Source organism: Oncorhynchus gorbuscha, linkage group LG07 (genome assembly GCF_021184085.1).
Source record: "Oncorhynchus gorbuscha isolate QuinsamMale2020 ecotype Even-year linkage group LG07, OgorEven_v1.0, whole genome shotgun sequence".
Lineage (NCBI taxonomy): Eukaryota > Metazoa > Chordata > Actinopteri > Salmoniformes > Salmonidae > Oncorhynchus > Oncorhynchus gorbuscha.
The window spans coordinates 20,970,322-20,983,873 of NC_060179.1; the positions used below are offsets into that span (position 1 = coordinate 20,970,322).

General features: G+C 43.2%; 1 pseudogene; it reads right to left on the reverse strand.

Annotated features, from left to right (window-relative positions):
• The window catches only part of LOC124039616, a 306,037-nt pseudogene that overhangs the window by 78,567 nt on the left and 213,918 nt on the right, over positions 1–13,552 (reverse strand).

The window sequence follows — 13,552 nt, forward strand, 5'->3', positions numbered from 1 at the left end:
AAAGGGGAGAGAGAGAAAGAGGAGAGAGAGGCGAGAGGGGATGGAGCGAGAGAGAGAAAGGATAGAGAGAGAAAGAAGAGAGGGGAGGGAGCGAGAGAGAGAGAGAGGGAGCGAGAAAGGAGAGAGTGGAGAGAGAGAGAATGGAGAAAGAGAGAACAGAGAGAGAGAAAGGAGAGAGGGGAGAGAGAAAGGAGAGGGGAGAGAGCGAGCGAGAGAGAGAAAGGAGAGTGGAGAGAGCGAGAAATTGAATGAAGAGAGAAATAGAGAGGGGAGAGAAAGAGAATGAAGTGAAAGAGAAATAGAGAGAGAGCGAGAGAAAGAGAGAAAGGGGAGAGAGAGAAAGGGGAGAGAGAAAGGGGAGAAAGAGAAAGGGGAGAGATAAAGCGGAGAGAGAGAAAGGAGAGAGATAAAGGGGAGAGAGAGAAAGGAGAGTGAGAGGGGAGAGAGAAAGGAGAGAGAGGGGAGAGAGAAAGGAGAGAGGGGAGAGAGAAAGAAGAGAGGGGAGAGAAGGAGAAAGAGAGAAAGGAGAGAGAGAGAGAGAGGAGAGAGGGGAAGGAGCGAGAGAGAGAACAGAGAGAGAAATAGAGAGGGGAGAGAAAGAGAATGAAAAGAAATAGAGAGAGAGAGCGAGAGAAGAGAAAGGAGAGAGAGGGGAGAGAGAAAGGCGAGAGGGGAGAGAGAGAAAGGCGAGAGGGGAGAGAGAGAAAGGAGTGGCGGGAGAGAGAGAAAGGAGAGGGGAGAGAGAGAGAAAGGAGAGGGGAGAGAATGGAGAGAGTGGAGAGAGCGAGAAAGAGAATGAAGAGAGAAATAGAGAGGGGTGAGAAAGAGAGAAAGGGGAGAGAGAGAGAGAGAGAAGGGAGAGAGAAATGAGAGAGAGGAGAGAGAGAGGGAAGAGAGAAAGGAGAGAGGGAAGAGAGAGAAAGGAGAAAGAGGAGAGAGAGAGAAAGGAGAGAGGGGAGAGAGAGAAAGGAGAGGGGAGAGAGCAAGAAAGAATGAAGAGAAATAGAGGGGAGAGAAAGAACATGAGAGAGAGAAATAGAGAGAGAGAGAGAGAGAGAGAGAGAGAGAGAGAGAGAGAGAGAGAGAGAGAGAGAGAGAGAGAGAGAGAGAGAGAGAGAGAGAGAGAGAGAGAGAGAGAGAGAGAGAGAGAGAGAGAGAGAGAGAGCGATGGGGAGAGAGAGAGCGATGGGAGAGAGAGAGAGGTCTAGATGGAGAAAGAGAAAAGCTGGACCGCATCTCCCACTTCAAAAATCCCTCTCTTCTTTCCATGGAACACTTAACTGGGTATACCAATCCAAAAGCATGTTTTGGAAGTCACTGAGAAGATTTAGACAAGGAGCTCTCAATACAGAGAGGAAGGGGTATATAGCTAGAATATAAATAGATAAAATGTCTTCATATCTGGGATTTATCTGTTCTTCTGTTCTTCCCCCTATGGACATTCAGCAGAGTCTTATTAAAATCCTAGCCAGAGGGGTCTTCTCCTCTGTGGCGCTTCTCTGAGCTGCTCACGCCCCTACTGAAAACAAGTTGGCACACACGGAAGCCAGCTCACATTCCTGCATGAATGCCATTGTCTCTGTCCCAAAAATAACCATTTATTTCTGGATATATGTACAGATGTTTTGATTGACTGCGTATTTAACAAGTACCTGCAATTAATAATGAAATAACTGCCTTTTTTAAAATCACAGCAAATCAACTTAACGATTGACAGACTTGGAAATCGCAAACCAAGGACACATTTAACCCAAGAAATCTCAGAAGCTATTCTTACTCTAGGACTCTGATATACAGTACGAGTCAAGTTTGGACACACCTAGACATCTTTATTTATACTATTTTCTACATTGTAGAGTAATAGTGAAGACTTCAAAACTATGAAACAACACATATGGAATCATGTAGTAACCAAAAAAGTGTTAAACATATCAGAATCTATTTTATATTTGAGATTCTTCAAAGTAGCCGCCCTTTGCCTTGATGGCAGCTTTGCAAACTCGTGGCATTCTCTTAACCAGTTTCACCTGGAATGTTTTTTCAACAGTCTTGAAGGAGTATCCACATATGCTGAGCACTTGTTGGCTGCTTTTCCTTCGCTCTCATTCCAAACCATCTCGAGTCGGTTTAGGTCAGGGGATTGTGGAGGCCAGGTCATCTGATGCAGCACTCCATCACTCTCCTTCTTGGTCAAATAGCCCTTACACAGCCTTGAGGTGTATTGGGTCATTGTTCTGTTGAAAAACAAATGATAGTCCCACTAAACGCAAACCACATGGGATGGCGTATCGCTGCAGAATGCTGTGGTAGCCATGCTGGTTAAGTGTGCCTTGAAGGGTAAACAAAATCGCTGACACTGTCACTAACAAAGCACACTCACACCATCACACCTCCTCCTCCATGCTTCACGGTGGGAACCACACATGCGAAGATCATCCGTTCACCTACTCTGCATCTCAAAGACAGCGGTTGAAACAAAAAATCTCAAATATGGACTCATCAGACCAAAGGACAGATTTCCACTAGTCTAATGTCCATTGCTTATGTTTCTTGGACCAGGCAAGTCTTCTTCTTACCGGTGTCCTTTAGTAATGGTTTCTTTGCAGCAATTCAACCATGAAGGCCTGATTCACACAGTCTCCTCTGAACAGTTGATGTTGAGATGAGTCTGTTACTTGAACTCTGAAGCATTTATTAGGGCTGCAATTTCTGAGGCTGATAACTCTAATGAACTTATCCTCTGCTGCAGAGGTAACTCTTGGTCTTCCATTCCTGTGGTGGTCCTCATGAGAGTCAGTTTCATTATAGCGCTTGATGGTTTCTGCGACGGCACTTGAAGAAACTTTCAAAGTTCTTGACATTTTCCACATTGACTGACCATGTCTTAAAGTAATGATGGACTGTCGTTTCGCTTTGCTTATTTGAGCTGTTCTTGACAAAATATGGACTTGGTCTTTTATCAAAGAGGGCTATCTTATGTATACCCCCCACCTTGTCACAAGAAAATTGAATGGCTCAAACGCATTAAGGAAAGAAACTCCACAAATGTACTTTTAACAAGGCACACCTGTTAATTTAAATTAATTCCAGTTGACTACTCATGAAGCTGGTTGAGAGAATGCCAAGCGTGTGAAACATTTTCATCAAGGTAAAGGGTGGCTTTGAAGAATCTCAAATACAAAATATGTTTAACAATTTTTTGGTTACTACATGATTCCATGTGTGTTATTTCATAGTTTTGATGTCTCCACTATTCTACAATGTAGAAATTAGTCAAAATAAAGAAAAACCCTGGAATGAGTAGGTGTGTCCAAACTTTTGACTGGTACTGTATATTGGTACATGTTAAATAATCCATAGCTCTAATACACGACGCTGGCTTCCATACTTCTTTACTCATTTGCTACACACAGAGTACATAGAATCAAACTCGGAGCTATCGTCACCATCACATTAGACTTTTAGCACTATTGCACCGGGATACTGATGAGAATTTCACATACTGTCAACAGAGCCATGCACAAACCACTGATCTAAAACATGGAGGAAAATGAACAAAACATTTAAAAGATGTGCTGAAATGAGAATGGACAGAGAATCATGGGAGTTGGCGGGTTTAGGTGGATCCTGGGACAGGGTTAGGCCGAGAGGCATCGGACACAAAACCGACCCCCTCTCGTTGTCTCATGCTCGCACAGCTATTCTGAAATGGGTCGGGCTGGGTTAGTTGGACATTCCAATGGAGCAATGCTACTTGGGTTACAGAGAAGACAGTTTCCCTCTTAGTCAATAAAGCACAATATACTCTAGAAAGCACAATGCAAGGGGAAAACTGAGATGTCTATTTTTTTCTATGTGTATTTAGGAATATAGTGTCTATGGGTTTTCGAACTGGTTTAGAATAGTAGCGACTGATCCAGGTCCCTTTTCAAACTAAAGCATTGGTTGGAGTGTCGTCACAATTTAAAAACAGAGCATTTTGTCACATTTGAGCGTCAGTTCTCCAATTGATTTAGATTAATTATCTTCTATCTGTTATCCCCTCTTGTAAACATGTTTGCAATAGCACTTTGCAATTGGACCTTGAGGTGTAGAATAGACTTTAGCTGCTAAGCGTTAGCTGCTAAGCCAGTGTTAGACAGCTCAAACCTTGGCTGTCAGTTTGAAAGGAGAGGAAGGAAGGTCACCAAGAGGTTTCATGCATGGTAGATCAAGGCGGTGGTCGCAGATAGAGAAAGCATGGCACTAAGCGTTTTCAGTCACAAAGTGGGTTACTTACAGGTAATAAGTGTAGGAGTGATAGGTTCTTCTGCCGAGTGGGGTGGTGGTAGGATAAAAGCAGTGGTGGGGAGCGGAGGGGAAATGGAATGGAAGGAAAGGAAAGAAAAAGTAAAAATATTAATGTACTGGAGAAAAATATATAGAAATGAAACAAAAAAACACGATATGGCGGCATACAGTGACGATTTACGGTACGACTGAGGCTAGGTGGTTGCTAGGTGGTTGCTGGGGACGACAACTCATGCGTGGGGTGTAGAGGGGATAGGTGGGACCTGCTGATTGGCAGGCTAGGTCAGGTGTGCAGGTTCTGCAGGAGAGAATTGTGGGTAGCGTCGTGTCTTAGTGAAGGTGATGGGCTGTCATTGAGAGGAGAGGATAGTGTTATTAAAGAGTGAGAGAGTGCAGGAAGAGGACAGAGGAAGCTCAATGGAGCCGTGTTAGAAAGCAAGTTAAGCTGTAACTCTGGCTGGAATAAAATGTTTTTACAACAGCATTGACTAATTATTTTCACAATTGTATGACTACTATTTTTTACACATATACCGTTTGACAATCCCGGAAATTGCACTCATCCAAAACATTGGGGAGTAATGATCGCGTGTGTATGCAATAACACACAATATTGACACTTATTAGAAACAAGCCTCAACTTTTTCTTACACATACACTATGTGACCCTCAGTGGTGTAAAATACTTAAGAAAAAATACTTTAAAGTCCTACTTAAGTCGTTTTTTGGTATCTGTTCCTTTACTTATTCTCTATTACATTGCTAAATAAAATTAAATGTACTTTCTACTCAATACATTTTCCCTGACACCAAAAAGTCCTCGATACATTTTGAATGCTTAGCAGGGCAGGAAAACGGTCCAATTCACACACTAATCTGGCGGACTCACGAAACAAAAATGCTTTGTTCGTAAATTATTGTCAGCGTTGAAGGGTGCCCCTGGCTATCCTTAACTAAAAACAGTCAAATAAAATTGTGCAGTCTGATTTGCTTTTTAGTTTTGATACTTAACTATATTCTAGCAATTACAGTTACTTTTGATATTTCAGTATATTTAAAACCAAATACCTTTACACTTTTACTCAAGTAGTATTTTACTGGGGGACTTTCAGTTTTACTTGAGTCCTTTTCTATTAAGGTATCTTTACTTTTACTCAATTATGATAATTGGGTACTTTTCCCACCACTGGTGACTCTAAAATACAACAAAAAATTGCTCGTCTGGTTTGGTCCCTGATTCACGATTAGAATCGTTTAAATAAAAAAGATTTCAGGCTAGTAAAACATTCCTGAGGTCATCATGAATTCAGTGAATAGTCATTGGATTGAAACAGAGAACAATAGCTGTACTGACAACCACACAGTATGTATCCATGATCTATCCTCTAGATATTGAGTGCAGGGTGGAGATAGTCTAGCATCACTGGCATTCACCAGCACATACCCCCAGAGAAATCTGCTTAAATTCCCCATCGTGCTATGTGTGTGTTTCAGTGGAGGCTGCTGAGGGGAGGGCGGCTCATAATAATGGCTGGAATGGCGCAAATGGAATGGCATCAAACACATGGACGCCATAGAAACCATGTGTTTGATGTATTTGATACCATTCCACTTATTCCGCTCCAGCCAATACCACAAGCCTGTCCTCCCCAATTAAGGTGCCACCAACCTCCTGTGGTGTGTGTGTGTGTGTGTGTGTGTGTGTGTGTGTGTGTGTGTGTGTGTGTGTGTGTGTGTGTGTGTGTGTGTGTGTGTGGAGGCAGTTTGGCTATTTGCTCGGCGCTAGTTCCTGGGGATGCTGTGTAGCATAGACACTCCCTCTCTCCCTTTGGCATTGGACGAGGGCTAATGTAAACTAGCCTGCAGCAACACAGCCGCAGGCATCTCTGGCTCTTTGAAAAAAAATAATAATAATGAAGCGCTTTCATAAATTATTCCCTTTTATCTTTGCTAGTTTTTCCCGTCACAAGACAAGCTCCAAATAATTTCCTATTCCCATTGCCGGGGTCATTAATACAGTGACATTTGTTTGAGTGGAGGGCGGTATCGGCATGGAGGGGGTAGGGGGGAATATGAATATTTCAATGCACACCATATACCAGTGCCATAAACAGTTTAATGGCGCTTATCAGTGTCATCAAATCAATTATTTAGCCTTGACGTTGACGATGCAGAGGGTTTTGAAGGTGAAAGGACAATCAGAGGGAATTCATTTGATTTGGGCTATCATGTAATTACACTAAGCACACAACTCCGCCAAAGCCACAGCTTAAAGGGATACTTCAGGATTTTGCCTTTTATCTACTTCCCCAGAGTCAGATGAACTTGTGTTATGCTAGCTGTTTCCATAGATTTCCAGTCATTGCACTAACGCTGGTTAGCCATTGAGCTAACACTTCAAACTGTACGTAGAGACATAAAAATGGTATCCACAAGTTAATCTGACTGGGGAAGTAGATAAAGGGCCTCACTGAGCTATCCCTTTAATGCTAGATCCCAGGGGCCAGCTATGAGGGAATGGAAACCTTCAAACGGTCATTCCATACAGTCAATGTATTTATTGAGTGGACCTTGATAGTCTCTTACCTTTTCTTCATGACCAGCACCACACCGAGGAAGATGATGACGAAGAGCAAGACACCGGCGATGACTCCAGCGATCTTTACCGTGTGATCTGTCTGCTTCTCCGGCTCCACCGCGTCAGGCTTCCTGGTCGCAGTCCCTGGTGGTCAAAGAGTATTGGGCAACAACGGTCACCAGCTGGCCATTTTGGATCCATGTCATCATTATCATCATGGGTGTCATATCATTTACCATACACTTTATTCTCATCAAGAACATAAGACCACACCCGTTGCCAGAGGAGCGTTGCTATGTTAGACTACAGGGAACGGCTTGAAACGAGAACAATTTGAATTCATACATTGTTGTTATACTTCATTATGACAACACTGTCTTCAAGTCTACTGGGTGGTCCAACTCTGGTCTAACTATGCGGTTAGGTGTTGGAATACTCCAGCAACAACCCTTTTTCCAGAAAATGTGTTCACTACTGACACTTTACTGTATTAGACTTCATAACATGCTGAGCTGGGCTCTTTCCATGTTAAATGTATTGTCATGTAACGTAGAAAGTGTTTTTAGAGTGACGACAGTGACATTTACACAGCTCTCCTATTGCAGGGCCTGTATGTGGCTGCATCTTCTCTCAGGCTTCCACAGCTGCTCTACACTTCGACCGTGCACTCCCTATCTGTCCTCCAGCCTCCCTCCTGGGATGACTTGCTTATGCACTACCTTATTTCCCTCCATCCCTCCATCCTCCCCCACTTCCATTCCTAAATGAAGCAGTCATTTGCCCTCGCTCAGCTCCTGCCTGATGAACTCATTAACTGTGCCTTTTTACACACCTATTGTCTTTGGGCGACACAATATGCACTTTGCCTCTCTTGCCTTTGGATATTCAAATCGGAGTCGTCTACTGTGGTACGGTGAGTGGTGGTGAACAGACAAGAAAAGGGAGAGGGGGACTACTTCCTAGGAAGAAATGTATTCCCAAAGTAGGAAGTGACGGGTGATCACACCGATGGCCAGGGCATTTAATATCTGCTCCAATCAGATAACCAGGCCTCTCGCAGCAGAGCCACTGTGTAACACTAGTACTGGGGCCTATCCCTCCTCTAAGAGAGGGAGTGAGAGGAGGAGAAGAACCACGGAGAGACAGAAAGAGAGAGAAGAGAGAGGGAGAGAGAGAGCTAGAGAGAGGAGAGTGAGGGGGAGAGAAAGAGATGGAGGGAGACAGAAAGATAGAAGGAGCCTCCTGCTCTCCTGTTTACTGTATAATGTGATGGAACGTCAACCCGCGGCCCGATGAAATATCCATTTCCCTGCGCTAAATGAGTTCGGGATGAAAAATAGTCGGGACACGCCGTTCCAATTCGCCCCGGCCCCCGAATCTATTCCTCCCTGCCAGCGCCACTTTTTCAATCAAAGGGTGACAACATCCATCACTCGCAGCTCGTGCGGCTATCGTTGTTACCGCAGTGACGGATAGGGAGGCCGGCAAGCGGGGGGCTCATTCCGCAGTGGGAATTTGTGTTTTACTCCAAAGGGTGAGTCTGGGTGAAGTGAGGGGAGAGAGAGGAGAGGGCGGTTCCTGGAGGACAGAGGGCCTCGGAGAGAGAGGAGAGGGCGGGCCTGGAGGACAGAGGGCCTAGGAGAGAGGAGGTGACCATTCAGCAGTCTGTGAGAGTTTGTGTAACATACAGATCACTCTCTTGAGAAGGGGGTGTCAAACTCATTCCACGGAGGGCCGAGTGTCTGCAGGTTTTTGTTTTGCCTTTCAATTAAGACCAGCAGGGGAGGGGAGTTCCTTACTGATCAGTGACCTTAATTCCTCAATCAAGTACAAGGGAGGAGCGACAACCCAGACACTCGGCCCTTCGTGGTATGAGTTTGACACGTGCTCTGGAGGCCAAAGGTTAGCCGCCCTCGGGGTTCTACACCTAGGTGGACTTGACCATCACCTTGAATGAGATATTGAGTCCAGAGGGGGACAGACAGTCATGAGCATTCACATACCAGGCAGCCAGTCTCTTAGAAGGCAAATGTATGCTACCAATTCATCCGTTATTCCATATACTGTGAATACCACTAGATAACACCGAAGATGCCTTTTTAGCTGGATAACTAGAAATCTACTGAAGGATTTAGGTGGTGAGGGAAAAACCTTCAAGGAAAGCAATAAGGTGGACTTCTGGCTCTGTTATACACTGACAAAACATTAGGAACACCTTCCTAATATGGAGCTGAACCCCCCTTTGCCCTCAAAACAGTCTCGATTTGTCAGGGCATGGACTCTACAAGGTGTGGAAAGTGTTCCACAGGGTTGCTGGCCCATGTTGACTCCAATGTTTCCCACAGTTTTGTCTTATGGCTGGATGTCCTTTGGGTGGTGGTTTCTTCATTTTTGTTTTTTATTCATTTATTCTTTATTTAACTAGGTAAGTCAGTTAAGAACACATCCTTATTTACAATACACACAGGAAACTGTTGAGCATGAAAAACCAAGCAGCGTATCAGCTCTTGATACACTCAAACCGGTGTGCCTGGCACCTACTACCATACCCTGTTCAAAGGCAATTCAATATTGTGTCTTGCCCATTCACCCTCTGAATTGTACACATACACAATACATGTCTCAATTGTCTCAAGGCTTAAAAATCCTTACGTAAACATGTCTCCTCCTCTTCATCTACACTGATTGAAGTCGATTTAACAAGTCACATCAATAAGGGATCATAGTTTTCACTTGGACTCATCTGGTCAGTCTGTCATGAAAAGAGTAGGTGTTCCTAATGTTTTGTACACTCACTTTAAGGTAGACCTTGTGTGTGCAAAAGTATAGAAAACAGTAGTTTACATGAGAACAGAGTTTTTAAATAAGTAAAGACAGAACAGTCAAGGTCAGATTGACACCCTTGCCATCTCCAGTTTGTGTTCGGGAAACGTAAAAACATCTCCAGCTGTGTTGGACTTTTCAACTATTAACTTTCACTCCAAACTTTTCTACTTCTTTTCTAAATTCTCTCCTTGACATCTGTTTATGGGTCATTAGAAAACTGAATGCCTAGAGAGGCAGAAAACACTGGTTCTTTTTAAGTTTAAAACTCTAAACGGCAGATATCTCCAGCTTTGAAGAAAGGAGCAGGGCTTTGGGGCTTTCAGCGTGGCCGTTTCATGGCAAACTCAAACTAAGCGAGGTGCTTTGGGGGATAGTGTGGTCTCGGTAGCTCTGTGTAGGAGGGAACGTCAACGTCAGTGCCTGAAACATTGCAACAGCTGGCTAACAACACACAGCGGCCTCCACTGCTTTCAGCTCAACAAGTCCCCAGGACACTGTAAATAAAACAAATTATCGTCAACGACCCCCGCCAGGTCACTGCTATCTAGAGACAAAACCAATGTTGTTGATTTTGCTGTCCATCCAGCCTGTACTGAAATGAGCTGTATCTGACTCATGCTTTAGTAAGTCATTATAAATACCATAGGGTTGTCACGATAACAGTATCGTCCTAGTGTTGGAAACGACCAGCCTTATATTGTCACCCAGAACAATAGCACACAATATTTTACACACAGTAGGTTTTTAAAGTTCAGTCTGCTTTGTGTTGTACCAAGGAAAACCAGGTATTATAGTTTTGCGATTCTGGCACCATGACAACCCTAATACATGTTAACTGCAGTTGTTGGTGTCGTAACTTTTGGTGGAAACTGAAAAGTGTCAAACGGTGTTGCATATTGTAACAATTTGTCTTTTCAATCAGTACTCCGAATATACCCATTTCTGCCCCTGAAAAGTCCTGTTCATTCCCTGTGACGCTTCACAAGCCAAAAACATCCAATGGTTAAATATTTTACAGGAAACCATTTTGCATTTCACAGTGTCTGACTGTGTGACTGGGGAGAATCGTAGGTCTTCTTGTATAAACAGAAGGCGGAAAGTTTTCATCTTTCCTTTGATGCTGCAGCTGCCTGGTAAATATTGAAATGTAATTTTCTGACAGCAGGTTAAACAGGACGGCTTTGTCGTGCCAGTGTGCAGCTTCTCTGCTTATTGCTCGCTTCCCGAGGCCCATATTGATATTTTTCCCCCCTCGCTCAACTCGTACATCACCCTTGAATGAAAATGTAATTCTATGTTTTTGCAACACAACCAGGTGTTCCAGGTACCAAACTCCTTGTAACACTCTCTGTAGGATATGAATACGATGAATACTGACGAAGGGCGGGTATGAATATTAAGTCAACTCTATGGTGGAAATCAAGATATCTGGTAACCTAGATAACCATTGACGGTCTCCCAAACCACATGTCACTGCACATCCGTTTTTTTAACACTTAAACAGACACGCGCTCCACAATGTAACACAAACAGATATGGCGGCTATGAAAAGTCATAAGGCACAAACAAAAGACACTATAAATCGAACACAAAAGTAATGGATGCTGACACACACACACACACACACACACACACACACACACACACACACACACACACACACACACACACACACACACACACACACACACACACACACACACACACACACACACACACACACACACACACACACACACACACACACACACACACACACACACACAGGAGAGGAGAGAGCTGGGCAGTAGTAGAGGCGGTCTGACCTGTTAGTTGGTTGTCGCCAGCCGCGGGGGCGATGCGAATGTAGGGAGTGGTGAGCTGAGTCACGATTATGGCAGCTAAGGCAAAAGAAGAAGTTGTTCCAGGCCAACATGCAGGAAGAGAGAGAAGAAGAAGAGGGCAGGGCTGAAGCCAAGAGACTCAGAGAGAGTGAGAGAGACCTCTCACAGGGAGGAACAGAAAATGACATACTGTATCGTTCACAAACTTGCTATTTGTTATGTAACGGTTATGTTTCTATACATTAGTAATCATCACAGAAGCTTGGTTGATGACTTGTTTGTGTTGTGTGCTTGTGAACACCATGAGGGAACTAACACAGGCATTTTATACAAACCTGAGGGAGCTATGAGCCGCTAATCGCCTCAATATTTAGTTCACTGTCATGCTTATGGCCATCTGTATGGGCAGTTAGTCCCGCACCAAAAAAAAATTTGGGGTATCCGATTGGCTGCCACCACTATGACTGGCAGGTACCCCAAGAGTCAGAGAACCTATTAGCTGATGCTCCTCTTAAAGTGACAAATTAAAAATTAAACGCCATAAACGATAGCAAAGAAAAAAAGAGGAAAAAAAAGTTTCAAAACAGTCCTTTCTATGATGTGAAAAAGGGGGATTCAAACTCAAACTTGTTTAGCGTCCGCAGCTACAAAGTGTTGGAAACAACACAGGAGATAGCGCTCATTAGCATATAGCATTATAGCCCAGTCTTGGCACTGTGAGAGAGAGATGGCATGGAGTAAGGCAAATAGATTATCTACCATCTGTACACAATTACATTGCAGAGCAGCGGCGCACCAACGCCTGGCTAGTGGTAGAGAATGGATGGTGCGGCTTGCTAAGTGGCACCACTGGAATCTAATATGCTAATGTTTCAAGGGGGGGGCAGAAAATTGGGGGGCAATGAGAACTCTGACCATCTGCCGCCAATATACACTACCGGTCAAAAGTTTGTAGAATAGTGAAGATATCAAAACTATGAAATATCACATATGGAATCATGTAGTAACCAAAAAAAGTGTTAAACAAATCTAAATATATTTACTATTTGAGATTCTTCAAAAGTAGCTATCCTTTGCCTTGATGACAGCTTTGCACACTCTTGGCATTCTCTCAACCAGCTTCATGTGACAGGTGTGTCTTGTTAAACATTTATTTGTGGAATTGATTTCCTTCTTAATGCATTTGAGCCAATCAGTTGTGTTGTAAATAGGTAGGGAGGTATACAGGCTATTTGAAGAATCTGAAATATAACATTTATTTTTTATTTGTTTAACACTTTTCTTGGTTACTACATGATTCCATCAGTGTTATTTCATAGTTTTGAGGTCTTCACTATTATTCTACAATGTAGAAAATAGTACAAATAAAGAAAACCCCTTGAAAGAGTAGGTGTTCTAAAACTTTTGACAGGTAGTGTAAATGTTTCCCCTTTCCTATGATTGGTACACATCTCCCATGATGGGGAGGCAGTTTGTGAATGTTTGGGCACATGCCTTTTGGCTAGCAAAGCTCAGTCCTATGGCCTGGAGGCTACTAGCACTAGACATGGTATAGTCAACAACCATCCTGGTAGGTGTGCTACTGACTAATGGACAGGTTACAGTCCTTAGAGTGGAATAGTAACTTCATTTATTTTGGTGGGAATTTTTTGGTTCTGTTAGAAAACAAAAATGTATTTGACTGAATACTGCAAGGTCTAAGATAAAAAAGTGACTTAAGTTATTACTTAATATATTAATATTACTTCAAACTTAATCTGCTACTGTTGTGTGCTTAATGTGACTTAAGCTTTTGCGTAGAGGACATTGTTAATAGGAAAATGCCCAATGCTTATGACTTAACACTGATAGGTTTGGATTGAACTATTATTAAATCATTAGTTATATTATTAATCATTAGGTATAATAGAGACATCAGGGGTGCCATAAGGAAGCTTGGGAGGGGCTGAGTGCAGTACTGACAAGGGGAGGAACCGTTTAAGGCACATATCACTTAGGTCCCTGCCTAGCAAAATAAGGATGCAATGTCTAATGA